Source organism: Bombina bombina, chromosome 5 (genome assembly GCF_027579735.1).
Source record: "Bombina bombina isolate aBomBom1 chromosome 5, aBomBom1.pri, whole genome shotgun sequence".
Lineage (NCBI taxonomy): Eukaryota > Metazoa > Chordata > Amphibia > Anura > Bombinatoridae > Bombina > Bombina bombina.
This window is the reverse complement of record NC_069503.1, coordinates 634,598,146-634,613,940: the sequence shown is the minus strand read 5'-3', so window position 1 is coordinate 634,613,940 and position 15,795 is coordinate 634,598,146. Positions and strand designations below refer to the sequence as shown.

The 15,795-nt window shown below is 37.5% G+C and overlaps 1 protein-coding gene across 1 annotated transcript in view; it reads right to left on the bottom strand.

Moving 5' to 3' along the window:
• Positions 1–15,795, bottom strand: part of EPB41L4B (erythrocyte membrane protein band 4.1 like 4B) — a 433,805-nt gene that overhangs the window by 230,703 nt on the left and 187,307 nt on the right. The gene's annotated exons all lie outside the window — the stretch shown is intronic.

Sequence of the window (15,795 nt, the reverse complement as noted above, 5' to 3'; positions counted from 1 at the left end):
GCTAACTGACTAGTGGTTACACACATATACCTCTTGTCATTGGCTCACCAGCTGATTTCAGTTAGGTCCCATTAGTGCATTGCTGCTCTGGAGTGGGCGTCTTCAGATGATAAACACACAGCTATATACAAGCGATAGCACAATAATGAAATGCTCTAACAAAGAGCCTACTTGAGCTCCAAGATGGCGGCACCCAGTATTACAAAAGGAAAACTGATTTGTAAAGAGCTACAGGAACACTATGAAATGTAATCGCATAGTGAGTAGTTACTATTCTTTTATAGTTTTGCACAGTAGTTCAACGTCCCTTTAAATAATAAAACATGACAAACCAAAACCATAACCAGAACATTTGTTTTAAATAATTATCATGTTTCAATGAGTTTGATGGTACCAAAACGTATTAAAGGGAAATTAAACTCTTTCATGATTTAGATGCAATTTATATTTTTTAACATAATCCAATAGAACAAAGCAAATGAAATGATAGAAGTAAAATGGAAAAATGTTTAACCATTAAAGTTTAATTTTGACTTTATTGTCCCCTTAATTAAGGACTCTCAAAAACGCATATTTCGCAATGTAATACTTAACTATAAGTGCGCTGGGGAGCCATGCGATCCCGACCATTCTTTAGAGAGCCCAGGGTCACACTAACAGGAGGATTGGCGCAAGGCACTAACCCTCCTATTTGCGCAGACCTGGGCTCTTTGAAGGAGGGTAGGGATTAGCGCAGCTCCCAGCATGCTAAAGGTAAGTAAAAGCCTGAAGGCGATACTTTTTCACCTGCAGTAATGGAAAAGCTACATTTGTTTTAACAAAAACAAATGTAAATGTTACTGAATATTCAGAATTTGTTTACTTTTAAACAAAACAAATACTAAATAGTGCAACAGAAGAATATTCCAATTTTCAGAATGTTCATTCCAAATGATTTCTCTGAAACAAATGAATTGCTGCTGCACAAGTCTAGATCGAACTATAAAATATATTAGATACTTTTTTCTGACTACCTAATATTCTGGATTTACCAGAGGGGTATCTTTATTAATTTTGACAGCCAATGTATGCTCCTCCAAAACTCATAATAACAATAATAATAATGATAATAATAAATAATAATAATAATAGTAAAAAAACATTTTATTAAATAATATATAGAAAGATTTTCATACAATGTGACATTTTTACACTCATACATTTCTCTGTTTATTTAGATATCTTACAGTAAGTAATGATAAGGACCAGACCCCCAAAAAAAGACCAGTGTTGTCATGTATTTTTTGTAATGTAAACAGTGTACAAAACAATTAATGAATACAAATAACCCCCCCCCCCCCCCCAAAAAAAAAAAACTTCAAAATCCAAGCGAAATTCTTTTTTATTTCCTGGAAATGTGTATATTCAATGAGTAACCAACCATCAAAGAGAAATAAGAAGAAAAGACACTTTCATAGCATAACACTATCAATTGCAGTCTTCATATAAGTTCTGATCAGCCGTGCTCACATTACTCAGAGCCATTATAGCTCAGAGTTAAAAGCACGGATATAAACAATCCCACTGGATAACTGGATACTACTTCTAAGGTTATTTATTTAAATGATTAAGAACAATTAAAAACAATTAGGGAGGGTTTTCTAAACCACATTCAGTGATTTACACCACTAGCAGTCATATAAGGCTAGGAATAAAGGATTCAGTGTGTGTTATAGCAACCGTCTCCAAGTGCTTCCTCTTAAAACTGTCTTTTTCCCCTTCTAGCAGCGATACTCTTCTTGCACCCGCACTAGACAACTGACCACCACAGAACAATGATTTTGAATCAAATTAATAAAACATTTGAAAAGCATGAATGGGATGACATTGTGCAATATAACTTCTATATAAAACCTATTGTTACATGCATTACAGTCAAATCAACTAGTGCTTAGGAACATTAAATTTAATTTGAAACTAACCAAAGTACGTGCTTGTCTCTAATGCTCATTGGCCAATAGTCACACAGAAAACATTTTTTTCAGCACAGGAAGATCTATTTTTCAAATTAAAAAGGCACAATATTACATGTTAAAGCAATCTCTTTTAGATGGAGCAGACACAAATGTATCATGTGCCTTTAATAAGAATGAACTGTAAAAGGATTGACGATAGGTGAATAGTATATATAGGAACAACGTGTTTTGTTTTTTATGTAATTTCACCCTCAACAGTTTATGGTATGCAAATGAGTACAAATTAACATTGAGACGACTCATCAAGACCACTCTCTCAGGTGATGTAAATGTTTTTAAAGGGACATGAAACCAATTCTTTTTTTTTTTCATGATTCAGAAAGAGCATGCCATTTTAAACAACTTTCCAAATTACTTCTGTTATTAATAGATTTTCAAAAAAAGAATATCAAGAGAATGAAGCAAATTGGATATCTAAATAGGTTCAGTAGCTTCTGATTTGTGGCTGCACATAGATGCCTCATGTTATCGGCTCACCCATGTCCATTGCGATTTTGTTCAACAAAGGATACCTAAAGAATGAAGCAAATTGGATAATAGACGTAAATTGTAGTTTCTATCCGAATCATGAAAGAAAATGTTTGGGTTTCATGTCCCTTAAAGTGCTTCCTGAGAGATACTCTGCAGTATGGGCGAGCAAAGTGACAAGAATGATTTAAGAAAAGCTATAGTCTATAAATTTGCTATACTTTTCAGAACAAAATCATATGACAAAGCTGTCTGCACAGATGAGGAAGCTGAATAACCCTCCCCCCCACCACCCCCAAGTGACTGAACAAGAATGTTTTGATGGAACAGGTTTGTACTAGAAGCAGATGTCATCCAGAACGTACATTTAAAAATTTAAAAAATGCAAAAGCTCTCAGCTAAAAAATATTGTAGACCTGTAATGATTGGTGTCGGTGCTAGTGGAGAAAAAAAGCTAAAGCCTTTTGTAGTGTTCTACTCTGCCAACCTGCGAGACTGTAAAAAGAGGGAAATTGGTAAAGTCTAGATATCTAATTTAAATTAAAAAAAATTGGATGATGTAACCAATATGTCTCATCTTATTGTTCTAAGACTCATGATCACATGTTTAACAGCAGTAGGTTCAGAGCAATTTGCATGAACACTTCTTTACAGAAAAGTTACACAATTCATGCAATATACTTACAAGGGTGGTAAAGAGTACAACTCCAAGTGTATTCAAGAACACTTGGTATATGCTAAATAATTAAATCTGCCACTTCAGAAGGAAATATTTACAGACTCAGCAAACCTTCTGGTTCTTAGATGCCACCATAATCTATATTTTCACCTTTGTTGATGAAATGAAGCAGCTTTTACTTTTTTTTAAATTTTTTTGCAAGTTAAAAAAATAAATAATAATATATGGAAAAAAAAGGTCCAAATCCTGGATAATGTATTCTGGATAATGATTGATGCTTTTCTAGAAAGCAAAACAAAACAAAAAAAAGGTAAAAAAAAAGAAAAGCATAATTCTATCTTTAGTCTCCTTTGGTCTGTAGATCAAAGTGTGATCACAATTTTTTAACGCTTACTATTTAAGGTTTACATTTAAGAAGTTAAATGCTGCTAATTAGGGAGATTATAATGAAAGTTTTCTTGAATTCTTTAAGAACAATAACAAAGAATGCTAATGACATCTCAGTGAAAGCCTGGGCTAATATTAGTAAGCAAATATTGCATGCAGTTTAGGGAAAGCTTCTAGACTATTCATGATTTTTAAAAAGCTTTACATTTGTCAAAAGAGATATTAGAATAAAAAATAAATTGGATTGCATCTCTACCACTGATTTACCACAACTTGTTGCTTGTTGAAAAAGTAAAAAGCTAAAAAGTGTATAATTTTATTAATAAATATGCATTATTTCATATTTCATTAGGCAAACTAATAACAGCCAATAGGATTTTAGCAGCTCTAATCCTATTGGCTGATTGAAATCTTTCAGCCAATAGGAATGCAAGGGACGCCATCTTGGATGACGTCACATGCATTGAAGTTCCAGTTTACGGCGGTGACCGTATGAAGAGGATGCTCCGAGCCGGATGTCTTTAGGATTGACTTGCTCCGCGCCGGCTGGATGAAGATACAAGATGCCGCATGGATGAAGACTTCTTGCCGGCTGGATGAAGATCAAAGAGGCCGCCTGGATGAAGACTTCTTGCCGGCTGGATGGATCCCTCAAGCGGGACTTCAAGAACTATAAGTGGATCATCGGGGGTTAGTGTAGGGGTTTTTTAAGGTTTTTTTGGGTGGGTTTTATTTTTAGTTTAGGGTCTGGGCATGTAAACGAGCTAAATGCCCTTTTAAGGGCAATGCCCATACAAATGCCCTTTTTAGATAGTTATTTTATTTGGGGGGGTTGGTTGTGGGGGGGGTGGGTTTTACTGTTGGGGGGGTTGTATTTTTTTTTACAGGTAAAAGAGCTGTTTTTTGAGCACAAAAAGCCCTTTTAAAGGACCATTGGTAATTTATTGTAGGCTAGGGTTTTTTATTTGGGGGGGGGGGGCTTTTTTATTTTGATAGGGCTATTAGATTAGGTGTAATTCTTTTTTTATTTTTTGATAATTTTTTTATTATTTTTCGTAATTTAGTTTTTGTTTTTGTAATTTAGTTTTGTTTTTTTTGTAATTAGATACTTTTTGTAATTTTTAGAGTAGTGTTAGGATTTTTTTTAATGTGCAGTTTAGTTTAATTTAATTGGTAGTTAGTTTAATTGTAGTTTAATAATTATCTTAAATTAATTTTAAACTAACAAACTATTTAATTTGACAGGTAAGTTAATTTAATTTAAGATCGTGAAATTGTAATTTTAATATAAAGTTAGGGGGTCGTTCGGTTTAGGGTTTAATAGTTTATTTTAGTATATTTCATTGTGGGGGGCTTCATGATTATGACACCCAACAGCTCTCTAAGCCTCCCCCTCAACCTATTAGTCGCTATCTGCCAGTACCCATTTACTACAAAAAATGCCTTTTTTTTGTTTAAAAATAAATAAAAGCCCCAATTTCTGTAGTGTAGCTGCCCACCCTTAATACCCTACCCCTCCCAGATCCCTTCCCAAACATTTTTTCCCTCTTTGACTGTGTTGTTAGTTTAACGTGCGTGCGCACGCTCCCGCCACCCCGCCTCTTTGCACACACCAGAAACAGAGGGGGACAAGATCCGAATATTCCCCAACATTGGGCCGCCCACCCGCCTCCCTGCTATGGCTCCCACCCACCAACGATCAGCACCATCGCTGGCCAATGCAGAGAGGGCCACAGAGTGTCTCTCTCTGCATCGGATGCCTAAAAAAATGTTATTGCAGGATGCCTCAATATCGAGGCATTACTGCAATACCATGAAATCGTCTGGAAGCGAACACGATCGCTTCCAACGCTTGAAAAACCTGACGTACAGGGTACGTCCTTGGTCACTAAGTGAATGTTTTTGTAGCACGTACCCTGTACGTCCTTGATCCTTAAGGGGTTAAAGGGATATGAAACCCATAAAAATTATTCAATGATTCAGAGAGAGCATGTAATTTTAAACAACTTTCTAATTTACTTCTTTCATCAATTTTTCTTCATTCTCTTGGTATCTTTTGTTGCAAATCAGGGATTTACACGTAGGAGCCGGCCCATTTCTGGAGCACTATATGGCAGCAGTTTTGCAAGAATGTTATCCATTTGCAAGAGCGCTATTTCCAGATGCCTACCTTGGTATCTCTAACACAGAATATCATTGGGACAAAGCAAATTTAATAACAAAAGTAAAAGGAAACCTTTTTTAAAATGGTATGTTCTGTCTAAATCAAAAATAAAAATTATTGAGCTTTATATCCCTTTAAAAAAGACAAAATGTCGTCTTTGCTGCATCTAATTAATGTTCCGGCACCTAATAAAACTTATCAAGCTTTCTTGTCCACATCAACAAACAGAGCTACGGGAGGTGTTCTTATAGGTTAATGAGCAATTGATTGTTGAGAATCAGTTAAGCACACACATATATTTCCTGTGTCCTTCAATATTAAATTTGCTCTTTCTGGATAAAAGAAAATGTTTATTTGCTGCTTTTATTTGCATGATTTTTAAAGGGATATGAAACCCACATTTTTTTCATTCATGATTCAGATGGAGCATGCAATTTTAAGCAACTTTCTAATTTATTCCTATTATCAATTTTATTCGTTCTCTTGGTATCTTTATTTGAAAAGCAGGAATGTAAGCTTAGGAGCTGGCCCATTTTAGGTTCAGAACCTGGGTAGCACTTCCTGATTGGTGGCTAAATGTAGTCACCAATCAGAAAGCGCTACCCAGGGTAAAGCCAAAAATTGTCCGGCACCTAAGCTTATATTCCTGCTTTTTAAAATAAAGATTCTAAGAGAATGAAGAAAAATTGATAATAGGAGTAAATTAGAACGTTTCTTAAAATTGCCTGCTCTATCTGAATCATGAATGAATAAATTTAGGTTTCATATCCCTTTAATATTTATTGCTGATCTAACACAAGGAAGAAACAAAGATATTTGCCAAACTTGTAACTGCTACAAATGCACAAATGTGGAGAAGTGAATTCACACAAATACACCATAAATATACAGTAAAGTAGACAAGTTATGCTGTGTTCATGTCATCAACTACTGAAATATAATTGTATTATAGTACGGTAAAATATATTTCACCAAGCTTCTTTATTTTTAGTCATTCATATGCATTAGATAGTAAATGACTAGAAAAAAATAAATTTACAAAATCTCAAAATAAATTCACTGATTAATTGTATAAAGATAAAAAAATTATTTTAAAGCAAATGCAATGTGAAAGTAGTTACCATCTGAAAAAGAAATTAACCCAAGGTAAGCCTAATTAAGAGTTTAAATAAATAAAAAGGGTATTAACCCCTTAATGACCGGACCATTTTTCAATTTTCTTACCCTTAATGACAATGGCTATTTTTACATTTCTGCAGTGTTTGTGTTTAGCTGTAATTTTCCTCTTACTCATTTACTGTACCCATACATATTATATACCGTTTTTCTCGCCATTAAATGGACTTTCTAAGGATACCATTATTTTCATCATATCTTATAATTTCCTATAAAAAAAATATAAAATATGAGGAAAAAATTGAAAAAAAACACACTTTTTCTAACTTTGACCCCCAAAATCTGTTACACATCTACAATCACCAAAAAACACCTATGCTAAATAGTTTCTAAATTTTGTCCTGAGTTTAGAAATACCCAATGTTTACATGTTCTTTACTTTTTTTGCAAGTTATAGGGCCATAAATACAAGTAGCACTTTGCTATTTCCAAACAACTTTTTTTCAAAATTAGCGCTAGTTACATTGGAACCCTGATATCTGTCAGGAATACCTGAATATCCCTTGACATGTATATATTTTTTTTTAGAAGACAACCCAAAGTATTGATCTAGGCCCATTTTGGTATATTTCATGCCACCATTTCACCGCCAAATGTCATCAAATAAAAAAAAAAGTTCACTTTTTCACAAATTTTGTCACAAACTTTAGGTTTCCCACTGAAATTATTTACAAACAGCTTCTGCAATTAAGGCACAAATGGTTGTAAATGCTTCTTTGGGATCCCCTTTGTTCAGAAATAGCAGACTTATATGGCTTTGTGGTTGCTTTTTGGTAAGTAGAAGGCCGCTAAATGCTGCTGCGCACCACACGTAAATTATGCCCAGCAGTTAAGGGGTTAAATTAGGTAGCTTGTAGGGAGCTTGCAGGGTTAATTTTAGCTTTAGGGTAGAGATCAGCCTCCCACCTGACACATCCCACCCCCTGATCCCTCCCAAACAGTTCTCTTCCCTCCCCCACCCCACAATTGTCCCCGCCATCTTAAGTACTGGCAGAAAGTCTGCCAGTACTAAATAAAAGGAGTTTTTATTTTTTTTAATAAAAAAAAATAAAATGTTTTAGCTGTGATGGACTCCTGCCTTAGCCCCAACCTCCATGATCCCCCCCCCCCAGCAATCTAACCCTCTCCCCTACCTAATTGCCGCCATCTTGGGTACTGGCAGCTGTCTGCCAGTACCCAATTTGCCCCCCAAAAAAGTGTTTTTAATTATTATTTTTTATTACTAATTTATTTTTTTCTGTAGTGTAGCAGCCCCCCACAATACCCCAACCCCCTCCCCCTCCCAGATCCTCATATATATATATTTCCCCCCCTCTTCCCACTCATTGGTGTCAGTGTGTTTAGGTGATCGCGGGCGTGCGCGCGCACGCGCATGCGCGCCCCCGCACGCTCCCGGCACCCGGCGTGCACATTGCACTAACAGGAGCCGGATGCCGGGTAGCGATGGGCCGCCCACCCGCCTCCCTGTTGCGCTCCCACCCACCAACGAACCGGCCGCATCGCTACCGGTGCAGAGAGGGCCACAGAGTGGCTCTCTCTGCATCGGATGCTTTCTAAGGGTATTGCAGGATGCCTCAATATCGAGGCATCACTGCAATACCCTGAGAGCTGCTGGAAGCGATTGCGATCGCTTCCAGCACTCTCTTAGACAAGTGACGTACCAGGTACGTCCATTGTCACTAACTGCAAGTTTTTGCAGGACGTACCTGGTACGTCACTTGTCATTAAGGGGTTAAACTCAAAATACTTCTATACTGCTACTAAAAGGTTCAAACATTTTTTTTCCTTAAAAAGGTAAATCGGTTCAGTAAGAAGTGTTAGCTGGTGCCCATTTCACCCCTAGATTGCACACTGGATGACAGGACAATTCATCAGTCCTATTGGTCGAAAGGGACATTCGGAAAAAAAGCATACAAAATTAAAAGATTCTTTTTTTATCATCATATTAACATTAAACATCAATTGCTCTGTTTTAGAAGAACCAAGCAACAAATAAATAAAATCCCTCTGCATTCACATTGTCTCTTTGCCAAATTTCATAATAATCAGAATGTGGTGTAGTTTTTCAAAATAAAAACTAATTTAGTTTCACTTGAAAATCCTCTCTGACAGGTAATTGATCTCTCTTCTGACAGCAGACACAATCAATAAATCAAGCTGTTTAAGGAAGTCTGACAACATATTAGGTCATCTATCATCATAGACTAAAATTGAGGAAATAAATCTGTATTCCAGAAATTTAAAATTCCTCTGCTTAAAGGGACATTCCAGACAAATTTGGAATCCAAATGGATGCATTTCCGTTTTGAAAAGAAAACTATATACATGTATTAGCAAAAATGCTTCTATTAAAAGCTATAGCTGTTTCAAAAGTGTATTTAAGTATGCACCATGCACCAGCATTTGCTCAGAGAGCCTAAGGTGCTTGCACCATCTGGTAATAACTGTTAATTGCTGACATGGGTGCACTGAGAATATCTAGCTGTGCTTCACATGCACATGCAGAGAAAAATGTTAACACTAAAAGAGTGATAACTTTTACTAGAAGCATGTTTGCTAATACATGTATATTACAAATCTGTTTCTATTGATCTATTCAAAGATGTAATTCATCTATAAGCATTTAAATTTTGACCGGAATGTTCCTTTAAACAATTAACATTTTACTTTAACCAAGCTGTCGAATATTTTAATGTAATCCTAAATTCAGAAAGGTGTATATTTATCTATACCCAAACTATGAAAACAGATCACATGCATTACAATATTTAAGGTTTCAGTTCATATTCTGAGTTTTACAATAATCCCGGGATCAAAAAATGTGTTTAAAATTTTGTCAGTACATTTAACACCTAAGCTGCCAGTAACACACAAATGATTATGCCCCTTGTTTGCAAGTTACCATTAAAAATAACTGTGATTTAAAATTGTGGTTGCCAGAAACACAGACAAGAAGATTCAACTACTTCACTAGCAAGGAAACCCACACAGCAGTGATATCATCACTGACGGCCCAGAACACTCAAAGGTTAAATCATTTCTTGTAGCAAAAAGCAGTAATTCTCTGCACATACAGTATATCTCAGGCAGCAGGATATTAACCGCTTAAATTGCCTGGCACCCATGCTGCACTGGTTTTACCCCATTCTGCTAGGAACAAACAAAGGCAATCGCTATTTTTTGTAACACACTGCAGCTGTTTTCAGAATGTATGCAGCAGTGATTTAACCCTTCATCTGATGCAATAAATGTCTCACTCAATAAGCTGTCGCTGCTTGTTTGGGGAATAAAAAGGAGTGAAAGAAATGGTGAGATCTGACAAAGTTTGCTGGGTCTCCATGATGCAGCCAGCAAAAAGAACAAATAGCTGTGTGAAGCATAGCACAAAAGGCAGTGGAGCGGCTATGTTCTTGTTCATTTCTCTACAATGCCAGACTTAAAGAGCTTTTTACTGGCATCACCAACTTTATAGGCACCCTGATCCAGTATTATTTGCAACCTGCAAGAATCCATCAATGGAAAGCAAAGTCTGTTGATTCAACTCTAAGGGCTCCATGTACGAAGCAGCGAAAGCTGCTCCGGAGCCTTTGCGGGGCAGGTTCGCATATGCGAGCCTGCTTCCCGCAATGTAAGAAGCAGCGGTCATTAGACCGCTGCTTCCTACACCCTACGCCACCTCTTAGGTGGCGAAGCAGAATCACCGAGAGCTCGCTCGCTCTCGGTGATTGACAGCCCCTTCAGTCGCGTGATTGGTCGCGCGACTGAAGGGGCGGGCATTACACACTCCGCTGAGTGTGTAATGATACATACGGGCAAGCGGATCAATAGATCCGCTGCCCGTGTGTAGCGGAGGCGGGCGGACAGCTTTGCGAGTTAAGAAGCTGTCCGCCCGCCTCTTAGTACATGGAGCCCTAGGTTTTGAATAGATACGTATTAACGTGTGTAAATTTTTTAGTCTCAAATAAATGTAATCATTTTAATATATAGGCAATATCACTTATAGGAACAGTAAAGTCAAAATTAAACTTTCATGATTCAGATAGGGCATGCAATTTTAAACAACTTTCCAATCATCAAATGATAATCTCTTGGTATTCTTTTTGAAAGCTAAACATAGGTAGGCTCATGCTTATTTCTAAGCCCTTGAAGGCCGACTTATCTCAGTGCATTTTGACAGTTTTTCACAGGTAGACAGCGGTAGTTCACGTGTGCCATATAGATAACATTGTGCTCACTCCTGTGGGGTTATTTTTGAGTCAGCACTGATTGCCTAAATTGCAACTCTGTCAAAAGAATTGAAATAAGGGGGTAGTCTGCAGAGGCTTAGATACAAGGTAATCACAGAGGTAAAAAGTATGCAAAACTGGGGAAGTTGGTTATGCAAAACTGGGGAAAAGGGTAATAAAAAGATTATCTATCTTTTTAAACAATACAAATTCTGTAGTAGACTGTCCCTTTAAGTTTAGTATTAATGTTACATAATGTTCAGAATTGATTTAAGGACATGCCATGTGCTAAAGCTCGCAACCAGTCTATGAAAAAATGTAAGATAGGAGGATTACTAATGGTCTATAGAAGAGAACTTCTCATTATTAATCTCACAATAATGGTGTCAAACTTAATGAAGCCTGTGAACTTACAGTTACAGACAATATGGCCATAACTGCATTTAGCCACACACACTATATATATATATATATATATATATATATATATATATATATATATATATATATATACACACATACATATATATATATATATATATATATATATATATACACACATACATACACAGGTAGCCCTCAGTTTACGCCGGGGTTAGGTTCCAGAAGGTGGTTGTAAATCGAAACCGTTGTAAATTGAAACCCAGTTTATAATGTAAGTCAATGGGAAGTGAGGGAGATAGGTTCCAGGCCCCTCTCAAAATTGTCATAAGTAACACCTAATAAATTATTTTTAAAGCTTTGAAATGAAGACTTTAAATGCTAAACATCATTATAAACCTAATAAAATAATCACACAACACAGAATATATAATTAAACTAAGTTAAATGAACAAAAACATTTGCTAAACAGCATTATAAACCTAATAAAATAATGACGCAACACAGACTTCACTTGCATTTTTCAGCAAACAGTTCTTTCTATGCATTCCAATCTGGACTGATTTATAGACAGGAAGATCTTGTTCCTTTGAAATCTGCTCGATAGCTCAGGTCTGGTTAAACTGATTAATTTCAGCTTGCTTGGCTTTGCAAGGGATAGGCAAGGTGTCCGTGACTGGCCCTTGCAGTGTCCGCCGCCCATTTTGCTGTGGGGAGGGAGGAGTAAGACAGGTGAATACTGGTCCTGACTCCTCCTTAACACATGCGGCGCCACGTTTTGCAGGGTTGTGGCCACTCACGCATGATGCCGCTTAGTACCAGAAAATGACTCTGAGTGAGACAGAGAGAGAGGGAAGATTCAAGAAGCAAGCTGCCACTGTGTCCCTGGAGCTTTATATGCAAAGGTAAAGCACTTTAACCAGCACCTGAGGTTTATTATAAGTAGTATTTAAATAGAAAGAAAAGATATATTAAGGTTGTGAATCATAACCTTAGTACCGTATTTTTCGCTCCATAAGACGCACCTGACCATAAGACGCACCTAGTTTTTAGAGGAGGAAAACAAGAAAAAAAATACAACTGCTTGTTGTTCTTCCCTCTCCCCCTTGAGACTAAAGTTACAGCCTTAAAGTAATGATAATGATAACTAACGGAACAACGCTGCAATCAAGGTGTTTAGGAAATTCCTGAATCCTGAGTGCAGTGTGGTCTGTTAGTTATTATTATCATTCCTGTAAGGCTGTAACTTTAGTCTCAATGGGGAGAGGGAAGAACAACAAGCAGCGAGTCCCCCCATAAATAAAAAAATACAAAATAAGCCTTTACCGTCTTTTAGCGCGCAAACACTGGGGCAGGGCACCTCAGCAACAAACTAAACACTGACTGCAGCACTGTGAAGAGACAGAACAGACATACTAAGCTGCTAGTGCTTACCATGTTGCTGCTGTTTGTTTTCCTCCGGTTCCGATAAGTTATAGTCTCGGCCACTGGAGTTCTGCTAAGATCCTCTGTTCATTTTGAATGGAGAATGTTAGCAGAAATCCAGTCACTAAAACCATAACTTATCGGGACCAGAGGAAAACAAATAGCAGCAGCATGGTAAGCGCAAGCAGCTTATTATGTCTCTTCTGTCTCTTATCTTCTATGTGCGTACCACCATATGTAGTCCCTATCCCACATCCTGCTCACACAGGGGACACCAAAAATACAATAAACCCCTAACGAAGAGGTGACCCTTTTAGAATGCACTGGTCCCCATGTGTTGGATAAAGCAAATGGTGTACCAGGAACACCAATATAATAATGCAATGTGCTAGGTGTCTTTAGTGGCCCCACGGCCCTTCGGTAGCTGTGTATGCTCAGACTTACCCTCTCTTCACGGCCCTACTTCCAGATAGCCCGGTGTGTCGCGTCTTTAGCTTGGAGCTGCTCCGCTCCCACAAGCTAACAGCTACAGTGAACCGAACTCGCGATCACTCACTCACTCGTTATGGCTCCTGGTGATGACGTCAGAAAGACGTGACCGGCTTTAGAGGGGTAGCGATTCCAATGATGTAGTCACCGCTCAATTGTAGTCAGCACCATCCGTCTTAGCAATGCCCAAACACTTACCGTAATGCTTTAATAGTCCTCCAGGGATAGACCAACCGCTCATGCTCCAAATAGAAACGGCCCATAGAATAAACAGAACACAACGTCCGGAGCAGCAGCTAAAAGAATACTTTATTGATCCTTCTTAAAACCGGATACATGTACACACACAACACATGCCCTTAGTGTGCAAAGCTTACATTGTTTTTGCTTGAACGCCATACTCATAGCTCTCTCACACTAAGTTGTGTGTGTACATGTATCTGGTTTTAAGAAGGATCAATAAAGTATTCTTTTAACTGCTGCTCCGGACATTGTGTTGTGCTTTGTCTTTCATAGCAGGCTTCTGCAATCGGCGTGTGTACTGTCCGAAGTCTCAGAGTCAGTGGGTGGGACCAAAGGTAACCGACTGTTCACACATTCGCTCCATAAGACGCACAGACATTTCTCCTTACTTTTGAGGGGGTAAAAAGTGCGTCTTATGGAGCGAAAAATACGGTATATCTTTTCTTTCTGATTAAATAATAGGAAAGGGAAAATATTTAGTGAGAATAAAATTAGTGGCTTGTCAAGAGAATGCTAGTAATATTGGGTGATAAGTTATGGAATAAATAAAGCCTGAGTGAAATACTGGATGTGTATCTTCTGCATCTGTATAATAACACCCAGCTCTATACAAAGACACAGAAGTGACACTGGCACATGTGTATAGCCAGACAAGGCTGGTTATAGGATCAGTGGTATCTGCATCAGTATAATAAAATTCAGCACTATAAAATAATAGTTTTAATTGTAAATGTACCTTGGTGTCCTTCACTAAAGGTCTTTATTTTAGAAAATGTCCGCCACAGTCCTGGCTCGTGCCTATCCCTGGCTGCAACACAAGCGGACAGCTCCACCTACTGGCTATTTTAATAAATGCACTGCTTCTCAATGCATTTCAATAGCAGTCACATGACTGGAAAAAAAGGTTGTTATTCTGAAACTGTGTAAATGTAACCGTTGTAAAACGAGGGCCACCTGTATATACAGTGTATGTATATATATATATATATATATATATATATATATATATATATATATATATATATATATACACACACACACACACACACACACATACATACATACATACACTGCTCCAAAAAATAAAGGGAACACTAAAATAACACATCCTAGATCTGAATAAATTAAATATTCTAATGAAATACTTTTTTCTTTATATAGTTGAATGTGCTGACAACAAAAATCACACAAAAATTAAAAAATTAAAATCAAATGTTTCAACCCATGGAGTTCTGGATTTGGAGTCACACTCAAAATTAAAGTGGAAAAAGACACTACAAGCTGATCCAACTTTGATTTAATGTCCTTAAAGGATTACTTTCCGTTATAATTTTTAAGCCAAACAACTAACATATTAAAGTTAATAAACATTAATTAAAACCTACTGACCTATATTTTCTCCAAAACGAAGTTTCATAACGTTCTAAAAGTTATATCTTTTATTTGCCGATGATGTCACGTTATCCTGCCCACTATTTTCAGCACTGCATGTTCAAAATACTTAAACCAATGAAATTGTGTTTAAAGCGCCATTTTGAAACCTAGGTATTGTAAACGGATTGGTACAGAGCAAAGTATACCCGCGGAGTGGGTTTGGAAAACAATTAAATTTGCAGACAAGATTTCTGATATTTGGTAGAGATATGTTAATGAAATGCTATTGATAAAAAGCGTATTTGGGGTAGTTAGTTAGTAACAGGCATAGAAAATATTTACTTACAGTGGCCCTTTAAAACAAGTCAAAATGAGGCTCAGTAGTGTGTGTGGCCTCCACGTGCCTGTATGACCTCCCTACAACGCCTGTGCATGCTCCTGATGAGGTGGCGGATGGTCTCCTGAGGGATCTCCTCCCAGACCTGGACTAAAGCATCTGCCAACTCCTGGACAGTCTGTGGTGCAACGTGACGTTGTTGGATGGAGCGAGACATGATGTCCCAGATGTGCTCAATTGGATTCAGGTCTGGGGAACGGGCGGGCCAGTCCATAGCATCAATGCCTTTGTCTTGCAGGAACTGCTGACACACTCCAGCCACATGAGGTCTAGCATTGTCTTGCATTAGGAGGAACCCAGGGCCAACCACACCAGCATATGGTCTCACAAGGGGTCTGAGGATCTCATCTCGGTACCTAATGGCAGTCAGG